The sequence below is a fragment of the Trachypithecus francoisi genome, unplaced genomic scaffold (genome assembly GCF_009764315.1).
Source record: "Trachypithecus francoisi isolate TF-2019V2 unplaced genomic scaffold, Tfra_2.0 Lachesis_group16, whole genome shotgun sequence".
Taxonomy (NCBI): Eukaryota; Metazoa; Chordata; class Mammalia; order Primates; family Cercopithecidae; genus Trachypithecus; species Trachypithecus francoisi.
Window position 1 is genome coordinate 4,359,330 of NW_022681461.1, and position 6,329 is coordinate 4,365,658.

Consider the following 6,329-nt stretch of genomic DNA (forward strand, 5'->3'; position numbering starts at 1 on the left):
CCATGTTGGTCAGGCAGGTCTCAAACTCCCAACCTCAGGTGATCTGCCCACTTCAGCCTCCCAAAGTGCTAGGATTACAGGCATGAGCCACTGCACCCAGCCTATACATAACCTATAAATAAGCTTTGTATTATATAAAACTTGTTCACCTTTTTTTAAAAAACACATACTGTTTTTTTAGCAAGAATGTTTTCCTACAATATATATTTGTTGGAAAATACCCAAATAATGAAATTTTAGGTTCTAAAGTATAACAAGTTTGTCTACAAGTATTTATAACATTACATTTACCCTGTTAGAGACAAACAACTATAATTTACTTAGTTTAGCTAGATTACTTATGAAATCTTCAATAGTCATGATTTAAAGCCATGAAACTGCCATTTCAAAATTATAACTGAGACGGTGAAAAAAATATATAACCTGACTGACTCCATCTTGCTTCTAACCTCCAAGCTGTCCTTGTTCATTCCTGGACTTTGGGCGGAATTTAGTTTATAGTTTAGCTTTGAAACAAATATGTTAACAGTCCTTTTCCTTTCCCAAAACACACCTCCTTACTGCCTGTGGACTAGACTGCCTAAAGCCACAAGATTATAAGTTATGGTAATTTTACTAAATAATTCAAGATGTAGCTATTTTCATTAAACCAATATCAATGTCTTATTTATTAAAGATTACACAAGCAAAGATCACTCTGTCTTGGGCTGGGTTTATAGCTTTGTAACCCTTGTGCCAAATTTTGACACCTTATAGTATTTGGCAGGGATAGTATGAAATTGCTTGATTAATAAATGCAAACAAAAATGTATACTGGCAATTCTTAAGACATTTCTAAGATTACTTTGCCAATAATTTTAAAGTTAGCTTATTTATTAAATATTTTAATTAAGTTACATAAACTTGAAAAAGCACTTGACTAGTCTTTTCCTTTTTTACTATTGGATTTCAGCACTTCTATTTCATTTTTAAGCCAATTAATGAGTACTCTTTTATATATTTTGTAGTAGTGAAATACTGTGTACACAATGCATAAATACATAGACATACTAGGCATGCCAACAGAAGTACATTTTATAGATTCATAAAAACATCTTTTTTTCCTATTTTAGACTTTCAGATTCTTGATAACCTGTTTCATAACCCTGGAGAGTTGTCAACTAAATAGCCTTGAAATTGCCTGTTAAAGGAAGCAACTCAGGTGAAAGTCAAATAGCAAAATTTTTTTTTTTTTTTTTTTTTTTTGAGACGGAGTCTTGCTCTGTCACCCAGGCTGGAGTGCAGTGGCCAGATCTCAGCTCACTGCAAGCTCCGCCTCCCGGGTTCACGCCATTCTCCTGCCTCAGCCTCCCGAGTAGCTGGGACTACAGGCGCCCGCCACCTCGCCCGGCTAGTTTTTTGTATTTTTTGTAGAGACGGGGTTTCACCGTGTTAGCCAGGATGGTCTCGATCTCCTGACCTCGTGATCCACCCATCTCGGCCTCCCAAAGTGCTGGGATTACAGGCTTGAGCCACCGCGCCCGGCCCAAATAGCAAAATTTATATTATAAGGTATGGATAGAAAAAGTTTGGTGTGTTAGAGGGAAATTAAAACACATTTAATTGCCAATTAAACATAAAATTACAGAAATTATAAAAGCCTTTTAAATACACACACACACACACACACCACACACACACACACACAACGATCCTATAGCTTTTACTTCAGAACTTCTAGCCATGAGATAAATACAAATTCACTGGCTTGCAAAAAGAACTTGTTGGATCTAAACAGTGGTTTTTGTCGTAATAGAAAAAGTAACAGCAGATTTAGAGCAGCCAGAAAAGAAAAAAATAGAGAAAAAGAGGACTTAGAAACTCTAGAGTTTGCAGGTTGGCCTTAGGGCTATTTTTCCTTGATGTAAATGTGCATGAAGACCATATTATTCTGATTTTACATAAACTTTGGCAAGTAGAGGTGCCATAAAACCTATGGAGTACTCAAAAGGGGGTCATTCTCCTGTTTTCTCCTCATTCTTAGATTATTTGTTTCCTGCTTTTTTTTTTTCTTCTTAAAAAAAGGAACTGAGCTGTGGCCTAGGGTTTTTGGGTGGTGGATTTATGTGTGCTGCTTGTGCACTGAACTCCACAGTGTGTCACTACTGCATCGTTTCCTCCTTCTTACATGTTTCAGTTTGTTTCTCTAGAGGTCTGTGACCTCAGAGAGGGCTCAAAACAGTGGGTGATCAGCCCTTATATGAGTTTCTTGGATGATCCATTTTTTAAATTAATTTTTGTTGCGAGATTTCCCCGCAGGGCTGCTGCATGTCATGGTGGGGTTAACCTCCTAGACACTCCCACGAGGCCCCCTGTCACCCAGGGGCACCTTTCAGCTGGGAGGAGTAAATGCCCTTTCTCCTTGGAGCTGAGAAAATTCAGTCTCTCATTAATGTATGAAAACAACAGTTCAGTTCCTTATGCAAATGCACACAGACAAACCGAATTAAGATTAAATTTGAGAGAGAGAGCAGTAGAGAAGATCCTTTAGAATGCATCTCCAAACTAGAATTAGGATTCTTAAACAACAACTTCAGACCAGAACAAACAACAACAACAAAAAAACCAACAACAATATGATCACTGAACACTCTAATGGTAAGGAGAAATTAAAACCAGCTGGTTGTTAATCTTAACTTTAGCCAAGACAAAACTCCAGTTCAGTTACTTACCTAGGGATGGGTCTCAGGCTGAAGACTGCTCTCCACAATCCTAGAAGCAGGGAAAAAATACAAATAAACACGTCTTCCCTGTGGAAGCAAGTTCAAACTTCACACAGGAGTTACCTGCCTTCCATCCTTACGGAAGCAGGAAAACCTTGACTTCCTTGTGTTGGAAGCAAGTAAAACTCCAAAAAAAGAGGAGCTGGACAGCAAAATAAACTTTAGATCTCAACCAAATTTTGGAAGAGCAGAGATTTTCTGGAGGTGGTGCTCTCAGACCTCAGCAAATTTTCCTATTGGTATGAGTCATCAAGTTAGCTCATGCTGGTACCAAGCATTGATAGATTTGCCAAAGGTCAGGGTCATCTCCATTCGGAATCCCTCCGTGGTTACCAAATGTGAGCCCCCAAAATTTGAGACAGGTCTCAGTTAATTTAGAAAATTTATTTTGCCAAGGTTGAGAACACACGCCCGTGACACAGCCTCAGGAAGTCCTGACAACATGTATGCAAGGTAGTCGGGGCACAGCTTGGTTTTATATATTTTAGGGAGACATGAGACGTCAATCAATATATGTAAGAAATACATTGGTTCTGTCCAGAAAGACAGGGACAACTTGAAACAGGGAGGGGGCTTCCAGGTCACAGGTAGGTGAGAGACAAATGGTTGCATTCTCAGGAGTTTCTGAGAAGCCTTTCTGAAGAAGGCAATCAGAATATGCATCTATCTCAGTGAGCAGAAGATGACTTTGAATAGCGTGGGAGGCAGGTTTGCCCTGAGCAGTTCCCAGCTTGGATTTCTCCTCTAACTTAGTGATTTTGGGGGCCCAAGATGTTTTCCTTTCACACTAGTATGCTAGATGTTACTAAAAATTAAATCTTTAATCTTTAAATAGTCTGAGAAATAAAGATCTACAGTATATAGATTACACTTTTGAAAAACTTCAGAACATTATCAATAATTTAGTAAAGGGTTCTTTTTATAACATCAATTCAACTATCTGGTCAAATCACTCGTTAGTCTTCTAGATAGTCTTTAAGAAAAGGAATATACATGGAATGTCCAATCTTCTTAAGTCAAATCTATACAAAGAGATTAAATCACATCAAAATATTTAAAAAATAGAGTTAGGGTTTCCCTCTGTTGCCCAGGCTGGAGTGCAGTGGTGGGATCACAGCTCCCTGTAGCTTTGACCTACCTGGCTCAAGCCATCCTCTCACCTCAGCCTGACTACAGGGTCACATTACCAGGCTGGACTCACTTCATTTTTTGTAGACACAGGGCCTTGCTATGTTGCTCAGACTTGTCTCAAGCAATCCGCCTGCTTTGGCCTCCCAAAATGTTGGAATAGGTATGAGCCACCACACCTAGCCTAGAAATGTGTTACTTGCAGAAAGGTTCTAAAATGGCTAATCAAAGATATTGCCATACATTAATTAGTCCAAAAGATGAAAACCAGTGGATTGATGTGAGTAAAGATCACCAACCAAACAAGGAAACAACACAGATGGTGAAGTTCAGGTACCTTTTTCTTTGCCCATCCTTGTTAGATCAGCTGCAAGACACTGATGACAAGCTCTGTCATTTTCCTAACTATAGGACAGTCAGCTACAAACTACAACAATTACATATTCCCCAAATAGCCTCTATTTTACCTTCACTGTTTGAGTACAGGATAGTGAAATGTCAGTCCTTTTAATCATCCATTTTGCTAATGTAACGTACAAGATACATTCTACAATAAAACTTTACAGCTGCTAATATAAATAGCAGTATTCAGTTTATTCCAACTCTGAAATTAGTTCACCAAGGAAAAAAAAAAAGACTCAGGTACAATGGGAAGAATGACTGAAAATCCAGAAATAAATACCGTATTCCCAGACATTATCTTACCACTAATCATGATTTTATATTTTATACTATGACTTGAATAAATTTTGCTTTCAGAATTTTGGAATTTAAAAAATTTTATTATTCTGATACCATCAGTTGTTTGCTAACTACTTTTTCTTAAAGGTCAGTGAATTATAAAAGGCATATTTCGCAGAAAATATAAGATATCATATGTTGCATTTTAAAAATTTAATTTTAGAGTTAGAATTATACTATTTACTTTCTATGCTAGGTAATGTCACAATATACTTCAAAAGAGTTACATGTAATATATAAATAGTCACGAAATATAGATTATACGTATAACTAATACACATGGGTGTGGAAAAAATACCATTCACTCCCAGTATCATATGCAATCAAAGAAATGTTTACTAACCCATTTACAAGGGCACATTTGCAATCTTTCTCCTACTGGCTCAGCCTCTTTTTAATGACTGTCCACAATCACTAAGTGATACCGTGGCAAACTGTACCCTTCCAAGACTCCCCAGAGACAATCAGCATCACATTTTAATTCCAAAGACCGTAAAAAACGTACATTGTAGGCAAAAATAACTTTCAACAAGAGCCACTTTTTCTGACCTTGTCAACCTGTGAATCAGTTCTTCTTGGAGGCACAGCTATTTAGACACGACACCCTTCCTTCAGACGATGTGATCTCAAGGAATTTAGTAATTATGTGATTTACTAACATAAGACAGTATTTACTGACAGGACCAGACAAACTGAAAAGGCCTTCTCACCCACTCCTGGAGTCTTCCCAGATTCCAGACACCCAGTGTAAGAAAACAGGTGTTGAAAGCTCTGCTGCCACTTCTGTAAAAGCAAACTAAGCATGGCCTGAGAAAGACTCTGTACTTCCATATTTGCGTTCTTGTGGACAAACTGTAAGGTAGCTTAACAGGAAGACAAGATTGAAAACCTCATTTAGGAGTCTGTGCCTGTAACAACAGCTGAGTCTTGACCATACTTCAACCACTCATACACTGACAAGTGTTCAAACTGTGTTCAAATAAGGCAAATGCCAACCTGTAACCAATCCAGCTGTTTCTCTACCTCACTGCCAATTTCTTTCTTTCTTTTTTATTTTTTTGAGATGGAGTTTTGCTCTTGTTGCCCAGCCTGTAGTGCAATGGCGTGATCTCAGCTCACTGCAACCTCTGCCTCTTGGGTTCAAGCGATTCTCCTGCCTCAGCCTCCTGAGTAGCTGGGACTACAGGAGCCTGCCACCACACCCGGCTAATTTCTGTATTTTTAGTAGAGACGGGGTTTTACCATGTTGGCCAAGATGATCTCGATCTCCCGACCTTGTGATCCACCCACCTTGGCCAATTATATTTTTAGAAGGCCTGTACACTTGGAAAAGACTGTTCTAATAATTAGAATAACTTGTCTCATTATTTATTTAGAAACGCTATATTTAAAAGTAGGCTAGGCCAGGCACGGTGCACTTTGGGAAGCCAAGCGGGGGTGGATCACCTGAGGTCAGGAGAGGGAGACCAGCCTGACCAACATGGTGAAACCCCCTCTCAACTAAAAATACAAAAATTAGCCAGGCATGGTGGCAGGTGCCTGTAATCCCAGCTACTTGGGATACTAAAGCAGGAGAATCACTTGAACCTGGGAGGCAGAGGTTTCAGTGAGCTGAGGTCATGTACTGCACTTCAGCCTGGGCAACAAGAATGAAACTCTGCCTCAAAACATAAAAGAATGAAAGTAGGCCAACAACAG